Consider the following 20,996-nt stretch of genomic DNA (forward strand, 5'->3'; position numbering starts at 1 on the left):
AGGATGGGAGGGGGTAGCCAGCGGATAGGGGGGAGAGAGGATGGCCGCGGGAAGAGGGAAAGATGAGGGCGGAGAGCGGAGGAGCAAGGGAGGGAGGGGTGGGCGGCGAGAAGAGGAGGGAGGGAGGCAGCACCTTGGGGGCGACGGCGGGCAAGGGCGGTGACCACGTGCGGTGAGTGGACATGAGAGTGTGTGAGGGAGAGTGAGGGCCCGCGCGGCGTGGATAAGATACTCATAGTAGTAGCGCTTGTCCGTAAACAGCACTACTGGTACGATCATTAGCAGTAGCGTTTTTTCTTAACCAGCGCTACTACTAAGGCTATGATCATTAAGACATCAAATTAAAAAATGCATTGGTCATCATCGATCTTTTTGTGTAGATTCTGAATTGTCAATAGGAATCCTCGCCTGTTTAAGAACCGATGACGATTCCTATAGCGGCCACAGATCCTACACATAGAGTTCGATGAAGACCAAGTGGTTGTGATGGTTTGAGAAGCACCATATTTAAGGTGGTAAAAATTTTGTTCGTGGAGTGAGCTGCGACTAAACTGTGGTCCAGGAGGGGACTGAATTTATCAGTAGCGCTGGTCAGGGAAAAAGCGCTATTACTAAGATTCATAGTAGTAGTAGCGTGTTTTATAGGTTCAGCGCTGCTGCTATGAGCATAGTAGCAGCGCCCATGCTGCCGAAGCGCTCCTACTATGTAGCAGCAGCGCTTTCCTCGAACAAGCGCTACTGGTGAACTCCTATTGTTAGCATGCAAAAAATGCATCAAATTAAAAAATGCATTGGTCATCATCAATCTTTTTGTGTAGAATCTAAATTGTCATATGAATCTTCGCTTGTATAGGTATAGGCGAAGATTCATATTGCCACAAATCATACGCATAGAGTTCAATGAAGACCAACTGGTTGTGATAGTTTGGGAAGCACCATATTTAAGGGGGTGAAAATTCTGTTCACAGAGCGAGGTGGGACAAAACTTTGGTCATGGGAGGGGGCTAATTGTAGCACTAGCGCTGGTCAGAGGAAAGTGCTATTGCTACCTACAATATCAGTTGCGCTTTTTGCACACCAGCGCTACTAGTATGCCTGGCCTGCTGGCAACGGTTTGGCAATTATAGTAGTAGCGTGTTTTGTAGCTACAGCGCTACCGGTAAGCGCATAGTAGCAGCCCTTTCTGCGGCCAAGCACTACTAATAATTAGTAGCAGTGTTACCTTTTAAAAAGCGCTACTAGTACGCTCCTATCTATAAGGTTTTCCCTTGTAGTGTAGAGAGGGACACCCTCCTTTATATATGGGGGAGGGGGCAACCCATAGACACACAAGTTGACAGTTGTCTTAGCCGTGTGCGGTGCCCCCCTCCACGGATTTCCAGCTCGGTCATATTGTTGTAGTGCTTAGGCGAAGCCCTGTGTCAGTAACTTCAGCATCACTATCATCACTCCATTGTGGTGATGAAACTCTCCCTCGGCCTTAGCTAGATCAAGAGTACGAGGGACGTCACCGAGCTGAACGTGTGCAGATCGCGGAGGTGTCATGCGTTCGGTACTTGATCGGTTGTATAGCAAAGACGTTCGACTACATCAACCGCATTACTTAACACTTCCGCTTTCGTTCTACAAGGGTACATGGACACACTCTCCCCTCTCGTTGCTATGCATCACCTAGATGGATCCTGCGTGTGCGTAGGCAAAAAATTGAAATACTGCGTTCCCCAACACTTTCTTCCCTTACCCCTAATCAGCTCCCTTCAGGAGAGAACCTTTTCCGGCAATTCATTCTGTGATCTTTTCGCACTTCTCCCTAGTGTATCCTTCATCCCCAGGCAAGTCACAACACCCACTTGCATGATGGCCGTGCAGTAGCCATGGTTTTCAACTTGAATATTTAATAAATGTCTGCTTGTTTTAAAACGGTTATCGTTGTTTTGGTGGTGCTTATGGTTTTGTGTTCACTTTCATGCTATGTCTTGATGCACCTGGTTGTCATGTACTAGTTGCTAGTATCACTACAAAAAATACACTTCTGTGATGATACGTGTTTGTCACAGTAGGTCACGTTTTCTGTCATGCAAGTACATCCATGACGATTTTAAGAAAGAATCAAGATAGTCATACCTGTGCTATCGTAGAAGTGTTCCATGACATTACCAAAATTATCAACATGGAAGTGTCCACTTCCATGACGATAAATGGCGTGTCCTAGAAGTGTTTTCATCAAGGGTAACTGACATGTGGCATCCACCAGAACAGGTCGCTGTTAAGCTACCGGGTCTGGTTTTGGATCCGATAACCCGTTAACAGCCCAGACCAATGGGGATTTTCCATGTGTAAAATTCTCATTAGCTAGAGGAAAGATGTATTGGCTCACCGTTGGGACAGATGTCATCCACTCATTGGACAGGAGGCGCCTATGATACGTCGACGCGTGGCACGGCCCAATAGAGGCCCATTCCGGTTAAAAAGCCGGCCCGTTTGACTTGGTCAAAAGGTAACGGCCCGGCCCACAGAAAGCCTGTTAACAGCCTGTTCGTATATAGCCCATTTACGTCCTGCTAACTCCCGGCCCGTTACAGCCTATCCGAATTCAGCCCAGTAGCTTCATCTGGGCCGTCCAATATGATTCCAGCCCGTTGTAATTTCCGGCCTGAAAGTGCTAGTTATCGACTAGAGGGGGGTGAATAGACGATATTTGTGAAAGTCTTCAAAACACGGGGGCTTTGAAGACAAATAGTAGAAATGAACCTATTGATATGCAGCGGAAGGTAGACTACACTAGACAGGCCATAGTCAAATGAGCAATGAAGTGAAAGTTCGAAGACTATCAACAGCTAGGTAGTATGGATCAGGTTGGAAGATAGTATAAAGCCAAACAACAAACAGTCTTCACATAGTGAAGTCAAACAGATCATACAGGCAAGCAATGACTTCACGAAGAGAAACTGTAAAGTAAAGGGAAGTGAAGGATAGAACCAGTAGCTTGGTGAAGACAGGATTTGGTAGACCAGTTCCAGTTGCTGTAACAACTGTACATCTGGTTAGGGAGGCTGAGATTTAACCCAGAAGACCGCGTCTTCACCTTATTCCCCTTGAGCTAAGGACACACAGTCCTCGCCCAATCACTTTGGTAAGTCTTCGAGGTAGACTTCCAAACCTTCACAGACTTTGTTCACCGGCAATCCACAATGACTCTTGGATGCTCAGAACGCAACGCCTAACCGCCTGGAGGATTCACAGTCCTCAAGTGTAACAAGTCTTCAGATCACATGGACAGAAAGACTTCAGGGATGCCTAACACTCTTTGGCTCTGGGTGTTTTGGGCTTTGTCCTCGCAAGGACCTCTCTCTCAAATGCTTCGGAGGTGGGTTGCTGTCAAACGACAAAAGTTGTCCACTAACTCTAAGCAGGCACCAATTTATGGTGTAGGCGGTGGGCTATTTATAGCCAGGAGGCAACCCGACTTGATTTTTCCAAAATGACCCTAGGTCACTAAGGAACTGACACATGTCCAACGGTCAGATTTCAACCACACGCGGCAGAAATGGATAAGATCTGCTCTCATTGTCTTCAATCGAAGACATAGGATTTGGTTGAGCATCACTTCAGTCACTCTGAGTTTATTCACTTGGACCCCACTTAAGAGTATGGTGGTTCCTATGACTCAACAAAGAAGAAAAGGAAACTACAAAACAACTATGTGTTCGCACTCCATAGTCTTCACGTGAATGTCTTCTCATGTCAAAATCTTCACTGTGAATATCTTCACAGACCACCATTGTCTTTAATGTCTTTAGACATTTCTAGGGGTCATCTCTAGAAGGTAAATCGAATCAATATGGGAGTACTACCTGTGTTATCCTGCAATTCCCACAAACACATTAGTCCCTCAACCATGTTTGTCGTCAATACTCCAAAACCAACTAAGGGTGGAACTAGATGCACTAACGATCTCCCCCTTTTTGGTGATTGATGACAAACTGGTTGAAGTTTTCAACGGGGATAAAAGTATGTGAATGTTTAAGGATTAAGGCATTGTCTTCATAAGTTGCAAAGGCCCCCCTTAAAGATGTGCATATAAGTAGTTTGCTTTTGAATGCAAATGCACATGGCATGTTTTACTTTGTGGAGATGATCTTCAACTTATGAAGACAATTCATCATGCATATAAAGAGATAACGAAGATAATATAATGAAAAATGGACGTCTGCGGAATGGCTTCATGCGGAATTTATCATCGCATCACAAGGTAGCAGAATAAGTAGCAGACGACCATCGAGTTTAAGTGTTACAACTCAAAGAACCAAATGTTTCAAAAGACGAGAGTTGTAAAGACTTAGTAAAAAATGCAACCACCCATAAGGACCCGCTTGAAGACCATCAACTCATAAGCTTCTCCCCCTTTTGTTAGTAAGGACCAAAAAGGTTTGAAGACATAGAGTATCTACTCATTCCCATCAGGACTAGATAAAGGAGCAGGGTCGATGTTGGAGTTCGGTGGTGCAGAAGGGCCTGACGCAGTGTTAAGATGCAGTGTAGCCATGGTCGGTGAAGTGGCGTCATCTTCTTCATCGAAGACTCTCACAACAACAGTTGCAGCCGAAGATGAATGCTCAGAATCTTTAATTGAGGGAGTGCGGCGCCAGCTTGCATTTTGTGGAGGCCTGGAATCAAACGTGAAGTCCTCAGTGAAACCATCTTCGCGAAGATCATCTTTAGGACAGAGTAGTGTGAGACTCTTCCAGGGCCGCCGACAAACTTCATGGGCAACAAATGAGTTATTGGAGGCCAAGTTTCGAATGTGATTGACATCCACCAAGATACCCTGCATTTGATGCTTTATCCAGTCATGGTGCTTATCTTGTTTCTAGTGTAAGGCCGCAGAAAGATCTCGGCCATTGAGGACACAGGAACTCTTCTGAGGCCTTTGGGCAACCGTACTTGTTGTGGCTTCAGTGTTGGCACGATGTGGCACCCTCATATTCCCAGCCAGAGGATAAGTAGGGGTTGGAGCATTGGGGATAAGAATTCCCTCCATTGGTTGTGAGAAGCTATGGTGTTCAGCATTCTGAAGATGTATAGGCTGCTTGGCAGGCTCGGGGTAGATGGCCTCAATGGACAGATCAACCTCAGGCAGAAAAACAAGATGGTTGCACATTGAGGGCTGATAGTCAATAGTAGAATGGAGTTTGACCAGGAGCATCACCCATGGAGCATAGAATTTCAGGCCAAACAGATCTATCCCAGATGCAGCTAGTTGTCCGATGAAGAAATCCTAGGTATTCAATATGATGCCATGGATGATATAAAATACCAAAGTCTTCATGGCTCCTTCAAGTTTGGCTTCAGAAGAATGTCCCTTGATTGGCCATAGAGTACGCCTCAGAATATGGTATATTGTGTGGGGAAAGTACTCGAGGTCATTCACAAGGAACTCTTTGGGGTATTCAGCATCTTGAGGCAATGGCTTCATCATACTTAGCATCTCACTCATATTTGGCTCGGGCCGCTGGAAGATACTTTGTAGTTCATCTCGATGACGCTGACAACCAGGCTCGTAGAACTCACCTGGAGTGGGCAGGGAAGTAAGCTCGATGATGTCTTGAGCTTTGGCTTCATGATGCACATCACATGTCATCCACTCAAGAATCCATGTCTTCGGACCCCTGTTGTAGCCATGAATATGAAGTGTAGCATAGAACTGCAGCAGAAGCAATTCATTCCAGTGCTCTTTGTCTATCACAAATGGTAGGATACCAACATCCCTGAAGTAGTCAAGTGCATCTTCAAGACAGGGCATCCCAGCAATAGCTTCACAATCAAGACCATGTGTGGAAAGATTCGCTCTTGATTGTATAGAATGCAAGAGTAATAGCCGCGCTGTTGATGGCTCTAGAATCGATCGGATGAGATCTTTGGCTTCTAGTATGGATTCTTGGCACTGTCAAAGAAGGTATTGTGGGCTCTGAAGCTATGCACGTTGAAAGAACCCATTGTAGTGGCAACACCTGGAAGCCTTGGTAGCCGTGGCTTGGGCTTCTCAGCTTTTGGTCTCTGCTCCACATGATAGTCATATTGCGGTCCAAGAGCAGAGGGTGGAACCATGAAAGTACATCTAACCGTGACAAGCTGGCCATGATTATAGGCCTGTTCAATGGTGTGAGGCCTTGGAGGAATAGTGACTTCAGCTTCCACGTTGGCTTCGGGCTCCTAATGAGCTTTAGGCACCACATTGTCTTCAGCCATGACAATGTCATTGGCTTCAACAGTGTTGTTTGTGGCACCCTCAATGTTTTCATCCTCCGTTCGTGCAATAATAGGAGGGTCGGGAACGATCACATTCTCCTCGAGAATGACCTGATCAGTAGCAGGGGGCGTGGCAACTCTTTCTTCTTCTCTTGTTTCTTCATGATCTTCATCGGCTGATGCAGCCGGAATGTCTTCGGCAGCTTTGGCTTCAGACTCAAAGATATTCACGGTAGGGGTGGCTTCAGGAAACACTTGACGTGCTACTGAGCTTTGGTGCACTTCCCCTTCCGGAATGCTCGACATGGTGACCTGTGGCCTGGGGCCTTTGTGAAGCCTGCGAAATGCGGGCGATGCCTTTGGTGAAGGAGTGGTCTGCACCATGTAGTTATCATCGTCAAGCACTAGAGTGGTAACTTGAGGTGGTGGAGTTCTGGGTGTCTCATCATGGAAGTGGGTGTCTTGCTGAGGGCGCTAGGCCCATGAGTCATCCTAAGCGATTGGCGTCAATGGACGACCAATGCTGATAAGTTCACTGCTTGTGGGAGTAGGCGATGATACCGACCGAGCTCGAGTTGAGGAAGGAATACATCATCTTCAACATTGTCATCACGACCAATGTCTTCAGCTGCGATGGGGCCAACCGTTGGAACTTCTTCATCTTCAAGAGCCTCTGTGGAAGCAGGCTCAGGGATCACCAGATGACGCTCTTGGTTGTTTCAAGCTGGAAGTGCAACAGAAATGGGCTCAGCAATAAGGGGCTCAGAGGCCACAACACACTCTTTCTTTGAAGACTTTGTCTTCAATTTCTTCTTCGATGGGGCATCATCAGGAGCATCCTTGTGCTTGTGTTTCCTGGCTTCGGCTTGAGCTGCCCTCGTCTTTTCAGCTTTGAAGCTACTGAGGTGACCTTAGGCTTTGAGCCTGTCATGCTGACAGGGAAGACAATGCGAGGTTCTTCCTGCCTTGATGCTTCAGTTTGGGCCACAACAGACTTCTTTTTTTGCTTGGCAGCCATCCTGGGAAAGATGCCAGGACGCCTAAGAGCTTTGCGCTTTTCAGCTTCATTGTGGGCTTCAACACATTTCTCTACAAAATAGTTCATGCACTCTCGTGAGCCTTAGGCTTCTTCCATCTTCTTGTGAAACTCTTCCTTGAGATTATGCATCATCTCTTTGAAGATTTGAACATCTGCCATGCTAAGCTTGGCTATGTTCTTCTTGAAATGTGCCTTCTCATAATCAATCTTGTTTTTCAGCTCGACGATTTTCTGAGCCATGGCCAGTTCATTGGCAATGGCTCTGTGGAAGGTGACGCTGATGTCAACAGGCAGCTGAACATCATCAATACTGATGCTCTGGTCATCAAAGCACTCATTGATGAAGTTGTTCAGAATGTCAACATCAAAGAGGGGCAGATCGTTGAAGATCTCCGCCTCTTGCTTGCTCTTGATCAGCTGCTCAAGTGCGTCATCACCATGATTTTCATCACTAGACAGATCAATGGTGTCTTCCTCGTTGTGTAGAATGACAACAGGAGTCAGTTGATGCCTAGAAATCTTCTTGGGCTTCTTGGTTTTCTTGGACTTCTCGGCCTTCTTGGAGACACGAGACAAATCTTCAGACTTCACACTGGCTTCAGGAGGTGCAGTGGTCAATGGCTTCATACTTAAAGCTTTTGGTGTGGCAGAGGGCTTCGAAGCTTTTGAATTCTTCTTCATTTGCTTCGGTAGTGCTGGCGCATCTTCAAAATCTGCATCATCAGCAGATTGATCCAACTGTCGGTGTGGAACGACACCTATGGGATCACAAGAATCCCTACTACAGATGCCGGGGTGCAGGGTTGCGAGGAGAGCAGGGCTAGTAGACAACACAAGATTGTTTACCCAGGTTCGGGCCGCGAGGATGCGTAAAACCCTAGTCCTACTTTGGTGGGTGTATTTCTGAGAGTTCTTGAGCTCTCGAACTAGTTGTGGTCAGTGTGTGGTTCCAAAGAGCCGAACCCCCCTCCTCGTCGCCTCGGGCCTCCTTTTATAGGAAAAAGGGGTTGCCATAGTGGCACACAGGGGGTGGGAAGGTCTACAGTGGCATGAGGTTATCCCTCGTATTACAGGACAAGGTGCATTTAATGCATCAGTTAGGTGTCCTCTTGCTTTACAGGGGACGGGGGTGAGGCCCGTCCCATCCGTCGCCGCTCCTCCTTGCTTCGACACGCACCTCGGCCAGGGATGCGTGCGGTGCCATGTAGGCAGGCAGGCAGCTGAGTTGGCGCGATGGTGGAGCCTTCACGAAGATCTGCATGCCACCACGCAGGCGCTTGATGAGTTGGCCTGGGAGCTGCATGTTGCCACACAGGTGCCGGCCCAGCTGGTTGGGCTGGAAGCTGCATGTGAACGTCGGTGGAAGCTTTGTTGACGTGGGCTGGGCAGTGGCCTTGCCGGCGTCTTTGGCGGGGGCCTTGCCGGGTCGCCCGACAAGGGTCTCGCCGTGGCGTGTTGTCGTCCCTAGCAAGGATCTTGCCGGGGGTCTGGTGGCCTTCCTTGGCAAAGATCTTGCCGAGGATCGTCGTCTTCTAATCTGATCTTGAATATGTCTTCACAAAGATCTACATGCCACCACAGGGGTGCCTTCCCGAGCCCTGGCCCCACGCTGATGATGGCACTGGGGCCGTGGGCTCAAGGGTGGCTCGCTCTGTTGGTGCGGGGCGAGCTGCCCCGGCAAGAATCTTGTCGGGGCCGCCGAGGCCACCCGGCAAGGGTCTTGCCAGGGGAACTTGCTTCTTCCCTCTGCTCTTTGTGGTCTTGGCCTTGGCGTTGCTTTGATTGTCATGGGCTTCGATCTTACCTTGGTTCACCTCCCTCGTTCTGCTTGGTGTGGCCATGGGCGCGGCTCTGACTGCCCGTGCACAGGAAAAAGGGGTACAAAGATGCGCCCCTATTTTTGTACACCGATAGGAGCCCCCGGGCCTGGGCCACACATAAGCGCGACATGTTGTTGGGCCAAGCCCAAAATGGTGCGCGGGCAGGTGGGGCGGTTTTTGCCGTGGTAAGATTCTTCGCGTGCTCCGCCTCCCACGACCCACGCGCGTGGCGCGCAGTGGAGGGGTGTGCGTGATGTGGGCGGCATGCGTGGGGAGGTTTCCACATGCATGCGTCACATCACAGTAAAGAGGCGGCTCGCGTCTTCCCCGTAAAAAGAGGGATTGGGGTGCGTTCTTCAAGGCATCCACTCCCCAGGATCACGGGGTGGGGAGAGGTCGCCTCACCTGTCCCCTCAGTTCTGCACGTCTGCCACACGTCTTTCATGTGCTTGTGGTGGCAAACGGCGGGGGCGAGAAACCGGGCCGCCGTTGGTTGGGGCAGCGGGTCGGTCCTGATTTCCCGCGCCTCCGGTGTCTGGATTGGCCGAGCGGGGCGGCCGAGCCTCAACCCCATTCCTTTATAAAGAGGACGAAGGGGGGAATGGCACCCACATTCTTCCATCTTCTACCTCCCTCTGCTTCTGCTCCTTCCTTTCACCCGCCATGGAGAAAGGGAATCCTGGTCCTTCGACGGTGGCGGCGAGGGTCGCCGCTCGACAGCACGTCCCTCCCCCTTCTGAACCCGTTGTGGTGGAACCGACCGCGAGGGGAAGGGGGAGGATGCGAGGCCATGGGCGAGGCCGGGGCAGAGGCCGTAGCGCTTGGGGAAGAGGAGGACGGGGCGACGCGCCGGCCTCGCCCTTGCCCTTCCCGATGGAGGGCCACATTGAAGACCAGCCTTGCGAGTTCTTCATCAGGCTTCGCCAGCCCCCGCGTCGTTGTCTTCGTCTCCCCACTCCGTTCGCTAGGGTGATGGAGCGTGCCCCGCCCCAGACCCTCAGGTTGCACATGAGGGGTTGCGGGAACGGGGGCATGCGGGTCGATGTCGACTTCCCGGTTCCTCGAGTTATATATCTCCGCCGTGGATGGAAGACGTTCGCCCGCATCCACAGCTCGACGGCGGGGCTCGTCCTCTACTTCAAGTTAATGGAGGACGGCCTGTTCTCCGTCAAGGTCTTCGAAGAGTTTGGAACTCGTCTGAAATGCTGCGTGGAGAGCTCCTCTGATGGAGATTCTGACGATTGAAGCTCGTCCTCGAGCGAGAGCGATGAGGAGGACAGCGGGGCAGACAGCGGGGACGAGTCCGACTAGGCGTCGGACGCCCCGCTCCTGGGCGGGTGCGGCAGCAGCAGCATCTGCACCTGGATGCTCCTCCGGCAGAAGCTAGCCGGGGCAGGGCTAGCTACTTGAACTCCTCGGGGCTATCTCCTTGTGCGGCTGGCATCGGGAGGCTGCGGAAGAGGAAGAGGGCGGGCGGCAAGGCCGTCAACTCGGAGTACGCGGGCACCGACACCTTCATCGCGTATTGCCGGTCCTTCTGCCTCGTATTCCAGCTCCTTTCCCGGCACCGTCATCACCGACCCGCCCGTGGGTGGCCACCGAGATGTTCTGTTGGTGCTTTCTGCTGCTCGTAGCTCGTCTAGGCGCCCCTTTGGCCCTTTCGCCTCCTTGACCTGCCTCTTGAGGAGAGGGACAAGAAAGGGATTACAGGCATCTTATCTCTTTTTTAGTTTGTAAACCTGCGGGACTTTGTTAAATTTAAAACTTGTAATCCCCTTGCTCATGTTTTTCATCTCACATGAACTGTACCTGTATGGGATGCTTTTAATGAAAAAGGGATGCTTGCCGGGTTTTTCATTCACGGGTAAATCCCGCGACAAGGAGCGAATCCTTGTTATTGTTTTAAGATAAACGTTTTTCGCCCGGCAACAGGCCTTGCCGTCCCCCCACTCCACTCGACCGTTCTTGCGCTCTTGGCGGAGGCAGGGATGAAGTGGCCTTTAGGCTCCTTGCCCCACCTCCTTGCTGCCGCGGCTACCACCAAATCCGGGCCCAGGAAATAATCCCTAGATATAGGAAAAAGGGGAGCACGGCAGCCTAGAGATAAAAACGAGGGTTCAGATGCCCCAGTCCGGTTCCGAAATGCATGATAGAGGATAAAAGACTTACCTGGATCCGCAGCCCTTAGCAATCTCATCTTGCCGCGGTTGGATCCTTGTGCTTGCAGCCCCGGCAACTCTGGCTTGCCGGGGTCGGGGCACCGGTCTGTTTCCTTGTTTCCGAGTAGCTCAGCAGAAGTGCTCATGTGCCCTGCGAACCAAAGGAGGACAGAGAAGGAACAGACAGACGCGCACTCGACTTCTAGGCTAGGGGTTAGTCGCCGATAAGAAATATCAACCCTAACCAAGGAAGAGACTCGACCTAGCATGCATGCTATAACTTAGGGCAGCAGCGCTTCATGTATTTATGCTCAGGGTCTGCGCCTGGCTTTGTACAAAGGGTCACATGCCTTGTCAGCAAAGCTTGTACAAAAGGTGGCTTGCTGGGAGGCCCGACAAGCCACGCCTTATGGGTAAAACTTGTGAAGATGCTCGATGTTCCAGGAGTTGCTCACTGGGATGGCATCTTCGTTCTCCAGGCGGACTGCGCCGGGCCTGGTCACTAGTATTACCCGATAAGGGCCTTCCCACTTCGGCTTCAACTTGTTGGAATTCTTGGCCAACTAAATGCGCCGAAGAACAAGGTCGCCTTCCTCAAGGCTTTGGGCATGAACCTTACGGCTATGATAGCGGCGCAAGGCTTGCTGGTAGCATGCCGCTCTCATAGCCGCCCGAAGACGATCTTCCTCAAGGAGCGTCGCGTCATCTTGGCGCAACGGCTCTTGCTCAAGCTCATCATAAGCGAGCACTCGAGGTGACCCGTATATGAGTTCCATGGGGAGAATTGCTTTTGCCCCGTATACCAGGGCAAAAGGTGTCTAGCCGGTGGCTCGATTTGGCGTCCTCCTGATCGACCAAACAACCGCCGACAACTCACCAATCCAGTGCCTTCCACTCTTGTGCAGCTTGTCAAAGGTCTTCGTTCTCAGGCCTCGCAACACTTCAGCATTTGCCCTGTCTGCTTGGCCGTTCCTCCGTGGATGTGCCACGGAAGCAAAACAGACCTTGTAGCCGAGGTCTTGGATGTACTGCATGAAGGTGTGGCTTATGAACTGCTTGCCATTGTCAGTGATGACTCTGTTTGGCACACCAAAACGGTAGACCAGTCCTTTGAAGAACTTGACGGTTGACTGAGCAGTCACCTTCCTCACTGCTTCCGCTTCCGGCCACGTTGTGAACTTGTCGATTGCAACGTACAAGTACTCAAAGCCCCCGACAGCGTGGGGGAAAGGGCCCAGTATATCGAGCCCCCAGACCGAGAATGTCCAGGAGAGAGGGATTGTTTGAAGGGCTTGAGCCAGCTGATGAATCTTCTTTGAATGGAACTGGCACGCTTCACACACTTGGTTATTAGTGCCATCGCATCCTGGAGGGCGGTGGGCCAGAAGAAACCTTGACGGAATGCCTTCCCATGAAGGGCCCTTGACCCTATGTGGGAGCCACATATGCCTCCATGTATCTCCGCCAACAGCTCCAGTCCTTCCTCCCGGGGGATTCAATTGAGTTTCACATTGTTTGGCCTCCTCCGATACAGGACGTCATCGACGAACTGGTACAGGGCGGACCGACGGGCTACTTTCTCTACTTGTTCCTGCTCCTCAGGAAGCTCCCCTGTTTGGAGGAAGTGGACGGTATGTTGCGCCCATGCCGGAGCCTGGGGCTCGACGACAAGGACCAAAGGCATTCCTTCCGCCATGAGAGCGGCTGTGTCTACAGCCAGGGCTTGATGCCCTGTTGGAGCCAGTCGCTCTTGGGCAGGTTCAGCGTCCATGGCAGCACCCTTGCCGGCAGCCCCAGGGGGCTCGGTAGGAAAGTACTTCCCAGGACCTGATTTCCTCCACTTGTTCTGCCCCGCTGATGGTTCAACAGATGGTTGAGTTAACCGGAGCAAAAAGGTACCTGGTTCCACAGGTATATTGAATGTGGCACGCTTTGACAGGTAATCGGCGATGTCGTTCTCCGCTCAGCAGACGTGCTCTGCCTGGATACCGTCAAAGCGTTCCTCCAGCTTCCTCACCTCATCTACGTAGGCTTGCATCAATGGGCTCTGATAATCCTTGTTGACCTGTCTGACAACGAGCTGCGAGTCGCCCCTGAGGTCTGCCGTGATCCTGAGACCGGCAAGCAATCCCTCGTACTCGGCGGTGTTGTTGGTGGACATCTCCCAGGGGAAGTGCATCTGGATAACATACTTGAGGTGTTCTCCGATGGGTGCGACGAGTAGCACACCAGCACCGGCGCCTTGCAGCGAGAAAGCCCCATCAAAGTACATGATCCAGTCGCGGTCTGCTTCCTTGTCGGGGAGAGTGGTCTCCTGGATTTCTTCGTCATGTGTTGAGGTCCATTCTGCGATGAATTCTGCCAAGACTCTACTCTGACTTGTCGAGGTACTTTCAAACTTTAAACCAAAACTTGACAGCTCCAAGGCCCATTCCACAATCCTTCCGGTTGCGTCCGGGTTGTGCAGTATCCATTGCAACGGGAGGCGGGTGACCATAGTGATCTCGTAGGCCTGGAAGTAGTGACGCGGCTTCCTCGAGGCCATAAGGAGGCCGAAGAGCAATTTTTGCACGCCAGAATACCTCGACCTAGCCCCTGCAAGAGGGAGCTGACAAAGTAAATTGGGTGCTGCATCATCTTCTTCTTTGGCACCACTTCACTCGACTGCGCAGGCATTGCCTTGGTGGCACCAGAATCCACCGGGAGTCGTGCCTTGTCGGCACCAGGCCCTGCCGAGGGAATCTTTGGCTTGCCATCCACTGATTTTGCCGCCATTGCCGCCTCCTCGTCGACCTCCCTCTGTGCCACTAGTGCGGCGCTGACCACTTGATTCGTCGCCGCCAGATACAGCAGCAATGGCTCTTGTGGTTTAGGTGCAACCAGTATCGGCGTCGAGGAAAGGTATTTCTTCCGATCCTTCAGTGCTGCCTCGGCTTCTGGTGTCCACTCTATTGGGCCTGCTATCTTCAAGATTTTGAAGAAGTGAAGGGCGCGCTCGGCGGACTTGGAGATGAATCGGCTCATGGCGGCAACGCAGCCGGTGAGCCGACGCACATCCTTGACCCGCTTGGGCGCCTCGATCTGCTCAATAGCCTTCATCTTGTCTGGGTTTGCCTCGATCCCACGCTGCGACACAAAGAATCCGAGAAGCTTGACGGACGGAACGCCGAAGACGCACTTCTCAGGGTTCAGCTTGAGGTTGATCTTGCGCAGGTTAGCAAATGTCTCTTCCAGATCTGCACAAGAGTTGGCCCGTCCTTGGTTTTGACCACTATGTTATCCAGGTAGGCCTCCATATTTCTATGGAGCTTAGGTTCAAAACCAATTTGGACTGCTCTTGCAAACGTTGAGCGACACTCTTCAACCCGAAAGGCATCTCTAAAAAGCAATACGTACCACATGGGGAGATGAATGCTGTCTTCTCTTCATCCTCTCTTGTCATGAAGATTTGGTGGTAGCCTGAGTAGGCATCGAGGAATGATAACAGATCACACCAGGCCATGGAGTCAACAGTCTGGTCGATGCGCGGCAACGGGAAGGGGTCCTTAGGGAAAGCCTTATTAATATCTGTGTAATCAATACACAGCCTCCACTTCCCAATCGCCTTGCACACCACTACTGGATTGGCCAACCACGTCGGGTGGAGCACCCCTCTCACCAAACCTGCCGCTTCCAACTTCCTGATCTCCTCTGTGATGAACTCCTGCCTTTCCAGAGCCTGCTTTCTGACCTTCTTCTTGACGGACCGCGCATGGGGGCAGGCAGCTAGGTGGTGCTCAATCACCTCCCTGGGAACACCGGGGATGTCGGACGCTTCCATGCAAACATGTCGACATTTGTCCGCAGGAAGGTGACAAGCGCGCCTTCCTATTTGCTATCAAGGGTGTTGCCTATGATGAAGGCCCCTCCCGTGCCATCCTCCCCGACGGGCACCTTCTTGGTCTGCCTCGGCTCGGCTCTGGATCTCTTGCTCTTGTCGGTAGAGCTCTCTAGCACGTCCTCAATAGTAGCACAACACTCCAAGGAGGTGCGCTTGCCGGAGTGGGTGCGAGAGGTCTTGTCGGGCTCCTTTTTCCTCCCAGGCCGTCAGCGGCAGGAGCAGGTGCCTTGACGGCAGCTGCTGCAACTACTTCCTGGTAGAGTTGGTCGGCGCAGATCAGCACGTCCTTTTTGTCGGAGGGGATGGAGATGATGGTCAACGGCCTGGGCATCTTTAGCATGTTGTAGGCGTAGTGTGACGCCGCCATGAACTTGGCCAATGCCGGGCGGCCGAGGATCCCGTTGTAGGGAAAGGGGATCTCGGCGACGTCGAAGACGATCCTCTCCGTCCTGTAGTTCAACTCTCCTTCAAATGTCATGGGCGGTGTGACCTTTCCCTTCAGCTGGCTCCTCCCTGGATTGACCCCTTGAAACGTGCCCGTTTCCTCGAGGTCTCCATCAGGGATTTGCAACCTTTTGATCACGACGGGCGAGATCAGGTTCAGGTCGGCCCCGCCGTCAACCAACATCTTGTTCACCCTGAGGTTGCGTATTGTTGGCGAGACCAACAATGGCAAACACCCGACTGTGGTAGTGCGGTCAGGATGGTCCTCAGTGTCAAAGATGAGGGGCGTGCTAGACCACTTTAGCGGCTTCTGAGCGTCGAACAACGGCTCTGCTGCTGTAATCTCACGCGCCCACTGCTTGAGCTGGCGGTGAGAGGTATGCAGCAAGGCGCCGCCATCGACGAACATGGCCTCCGTAGCCTTTTGGAACCCTTACTCACCAGACTCATTGTCCTCGTCGTGATCGTCGTCTTCTTGTTTCTTGTTGCGGCCCCGGGCGGGCCTCTCTTGCTGCTTGTCCTTGCCGGAGCGGCCTCCTTGGCCGCCACGCTTCTTGCCGAATCCCTCAGCACCATCCTGGTCCTTCTCCTTGTCCCGCCTTTCGTACTCAGCCTTTTGCTTCTTAGCAAGCAGCTTGACTTGTCGGCAGTTCTGGAGGTCATGGCCCTTGGTGCGGTGGATCTTGCAGTATTGCTTGCCGGAGCTTCCTGGCTTGTCGGTAGCCGCCAGGGCTCGGCAGGCGGTGCACCCGACAATCTCCTTGCCAAGAGCGTCAGCCTTGACCTTCTTGCCGGCACCGTTATCATCAGATCCCTCAATGGCAAGCACGGCCTTGCCTTTGCATTTCCTGTTGCGACGCTGGCTCTTCTTCGTCAGGGTGGCGGCGTCTTCATCAGTAGAGTCGGTTTTCGCGCCGGCGTCTTCGCCGGGGTACTTCCTTCCCCTTCAGCCCGGGCGCACCTATCGGCCAGAACGTAGAGCTCGGCCACATCCTTAACGTTGGTCATCGCCAGCTCCTCGCGCATCTTGCGATTGTGTACGTTTTGGTGGAACACGCTAATCATAGCGGCGGGATGAACGTCGGGGATGTTGTACTGCACCCGGCTGAATCTCTGGATGTACTTGCGCAGGGTCTCCCCTTCCTTCTAGGGAATGATATGCAAATCACTGGCCTGGCCATGAGCTTGGTGGCCTCCTGTGAAGGCGCCAACGAACTCATGGCACAGATCTGACCAGGAAGAAATGGAATCCACCGGCAAGTGCATCAACCAAGACGTCACATTGGGCTTGAGCACTAGCGGGAAATAGTTGGCAAGCACCTTGTCGTCGCGAGCCCCAGCGGCCTGCATTGCGATAGTGTAGATGCTGAGGAACTCAGATGGATGGGTCTTGCCGGTGTACTTCTCGCTGACGTCGGGCTTGAACATGCGGTAGGACGGCCACTGGACCTGTCTCAGCTCACGGGTAAAAGCCAGACAGCCCACCTCGTAAGGTAGGCCACCGGGGCCCCTCGGTGCCGGGTGGTCCATAGAGGGTCCAGCCCGCTTGTCCGACTAGTGGCGTGTTTCGCGCCGCTGCTCGACGGTGGTTGGAGCATCCTTGTGAGCTCGCTCCTGAATGACCTGGCGCTGGTCGCGGAGGGTCCGCGGGTCGGACGACGCTATGGAGATGTTATCACAAGCATCGTCGTGATGGGCCGACGCCCACGGCGGCTGGCGAGGAGGAGGAGAGTGCACCGTGGCCGCAGCTCCCCCGGTCCTCCCAGTGCCAGCATGTGGTGGCTCGGTGGAGCGCCGTCCCGAGGGCTCCGCTGGTCGCGGATCGTCTTTGTTTGCGATGGCGACGAGGCTCCAGATTTTGGCCCTCCACTCGTCGAGCTTCTCCGCAGCAGGAGGGAAGTCGAGGAGTAGCTGTGCGTGCGCCAAAGCTTCCGCTGGCGTGGGCGGCGGCGACAGCTGCATGGATCGCGGCACGCTTCGACTTCTAACTACGTTAGAAGGAGCTCCGTCACGACCCAGCGGGTGCGCACCATTTTCTCCAGTGCTTCGGCGAGCGTGCTGAACCCCCTCATCTTACTGATGACGCACAGGGCTCTTCCCACGGCGGTGCCCAGGGTCACCAACATGGTGACGCTGCTCGGCGCGCACACCATGGGAAGGTGGTCGCCGGTGTAGGCGTCCTGGAGGTCGCCGCGCCACACGGAGTCGGCATAACGACGCCCCTGGAGGGCCTCACGCCGCCTGTGGGGGGCCCCAGCTCCGTCCTTGGATCCGGCAACATGTAGCCGGTCATCTGGCGCGCGAACGACGCCGCTCGCCAGGCTCCAACTACCTGGGCGATGCTGGTGCTCGCGGGCCGCGGCCCGGGTCCTGTCTACGACCGGTCCGCTGCCCGTCCGCACCGGCACGGGTCGTTCGGCTCCCACGAATCGACCGCCGTGGCCATCCTCTTCTTAGGGGGCCATGGCAATGAGGAACTACTAGGCTAACTACTAGATCATATTCTCACAATTGCGTGCCCCTACCTGGCGCGCCAAGGATGTCGGTGTGGAACGACACCTACGGGATCACAAGAATCCCTACTACGGTTGCCGGGGTGCAGGGTTGCAAGGAGCTGAGAGCAGGGCTAGTAGACAGCACAAGGATCGTTTACCTAGGTTCGGGCCGCGAGGATGCGTAAAACCCTAGTCCTGCTTTCGTGGGTGTAATTCGGAGAGTTCTTGAGCTCTCGAACTAGCTGTGGTCAGCGTGTGGTTCCAAAGAGCCGAATCCCCCTCCTCCTCGCCTCGGGCCTCCTTTTATAGGAAATAGGGGTTTCCACAGTGGCACACAGGAGGTGGAAAGGTCTACAGTGGCATGAGGTTATCCCTCGTATTAGAGGACAAGGTGCATTTAGTGCATCGCTTAGGTGTCCTCTTGCTTTATCAGAGACGGGGCGAGGCCCGTCCCGTCCGTCACCGCTCCCCCTTGCTTCGACACGCGCCTCGGCCTGGGATGCGTGTGGTGCCATGTAGGCAGGCAGGCAGCTGAGTTGGCGTGGTGGTGGAGCCTTCACGAAGATCTACATGGCGCAATGCAGGCGCTTGATAAGCTGGCCTGGGAGCTGCATGTTGCCACGCAGGTGCCCGCCTAGCTGGTTGGGCTGGCATCTACATGTGAACGGCGGTGGAAGCTTGGTTCACGTGGGCTTGGCGGTGGCCTTGCCGGCGTCTTTGGCGAGGTCCTTGCCGGGTGGCCCGGCAAGGGTCTCGCTGTGGCGTATTGTCGTCCCCGACAAGGATCTTGTCGGGGGTCTGGTGGCCTTCCTTGGCAAGGATCTTGCCAAGGATCATCGTCTTCTAATCTGATCTTGAATATGTCTTCACAAATATCTAAATCCACCATAGGGCTGCCTTCCCGAGCCCTGGCCCCACGCTGATGATGGCACTGGGGGCCGTGGGCTCAAGGGTGGCTCGCTCTGTTGGTGCGGGGCGAGCTGCCCCGACAAGAGTATTGTCGGGGCCGCTGGGGCTACCCGGCAAGGGTCTTGCCGGGGAAACTTGCTTTGTCCCTCTGCTCTTTGTGGTCTTGGCCTTGGCGTTGCTTTGATTGTAATGGGCTTTGATCTTACCTTGGTTCACCTCCCTCGTTTTGCTTGGTGTGGCCGTGGGCGCGGCTCTGACTGCCCGTGCACAGGAAAAAGGGTTACAAAGATGCGCCCCTATTTTTGTACACCGACACCACCGTAGCCTCTGAGCAGCGATGTGAGAGAGGAGGCCATCAAAGTTATCGAAGGGGCCGATGACATTTGTATTGGCATCGCTTGTGCCATCAGCCATTGGAGCAGATGGACCAGGGTTGAAGTTGAGTCCTAGCTCCTTCTTGTTCTTGCTAGCTGACTCCTTGGCAAACTGATAGTTGTGCTTGAATAGATTGTCTTCGCGACACCATGACAAAGATGATGGGTCAGTATCCTCAGGCTTCGGTCCCTGGACCATGCATGGGTAGAGTCCTTGGGCAATGGCTTCAGGCTTCGACTTTGGCTGTAGATTCCGATATAGGATATCTCCCCATGGGCGCTTGATTGCATTCTTCTCTGCATATTCAGGGGTCACGAAGTTATACTTGAACCACTCTTCAGCCCAATATCTTCGAATCCATTGAATTCGGGTCTTGCGCTGATTGTAACTTTCTTCGGGATCTAACTTGTACAATTCATACAGATCCGGAGGCAGATCTAGAGCTATGTTGCCTCTGCGCTGCCTGCCACCTTTTCTAGCTGATTTCTCTATTGCCATTATATTTAGACTAATTGGCTTCAGAATAGTGAAAGGCTTTCGTCTACTAGTCAGACAGGAACTGGCTTCGGGGGAGTGAATGTGATGCTGTAAGAACTCTGCAAATGAATGCAGACTATGAGAAGCATGGGATTCTCCCACGGACATGTACCTGTGACAGAATTAAGGTGCGATAGAAGGGGAAGAGGTCATATGCATTCTAAGAAGATTTTGAAGATAAATCGGTTTGATGACATTGACCACATAGTGCGAAGACAATCACTTATTTGAAGAGAGTTGGTTCCAGATTTGTACGAATCCATGAATAAGTACAAGTGAGGAATGTAAATAGTTATGAAGCATAAGTGAATACCCTAAGCATAATATGAGATGCAGATAAAGACAGATCCAGATTTTGGAAGTGTAGAAACCACTTTTGGTCAAAGTGGATGGATTTTACAGATCAAAAAATAGTAAAAAGAGAGTTTTATTTACCACTGACGAACTGCTAGACGAGGCAGAGTTTTGAAGCCGAGTAGTTCAATCTCCCGTGCCCTAACTTGGCGGCAGGAGACACCTACGGCGGCGGCGGAGAGGACGAGGTCCACGGACGGTGTGAGGACGGTGTCGAAGAACTCGCGGCAGCTAGGCGCTTCGTCTCCGGAGTTGACTCAAGCTAGTGGAGGCACTAGGGTTTGTGTGAGGTGGCGAGGTGGAAGAAGAGATAATGACCGCGGTGTGTGTGTTTGTTTGTGTGTATGTGTGTGTTTATAAGGATAGGGATGGCACATCATAATTACGCAGGTGTCCCTGGCGGTTCACATCTGAAGGACATGTGGCCTGCATGCAACTTATTGGAAGTTGTTCCATGTTCCCACACACACATAGATTGTCGGCTGGTCGTTCCGGCTTCTCCGGTATTCAAGGAAAAAAGATATGGCATTTAAAATACATTTAAATGTTTGTCTCTGTGTCTTCTACTGACAAGGACACAGAGAAGACATTTGACAGGTTTCAACAGAGTGCATATGACTTGGATAGATAGAATTTGAGGTAGAAGCACAGAGGGGGTTAGGGTCCAATCACATTCACTTAGATCAGAAAAATTCAAGAGTGAAGACATAGCTATAAGTGAATGTTGTAGAGGAC

This window comes from Triticum aestivum, chromosome 5A (assembly GCF_018294505.1).
Source record: "Triticum aestivum cultivar Chinese Spring chromosome 5A, IWGSC CS RefSeq v2.1, whole genome shotgun sequence".
In the NCBI taxonomy this organism is placed as follows: domain Eukaryota; kingdom Viridiplantae; phylum Streptophyta; class Magnoliopsida; order Poales; family Poaceae; genus Triticum; species Triticum aestivum.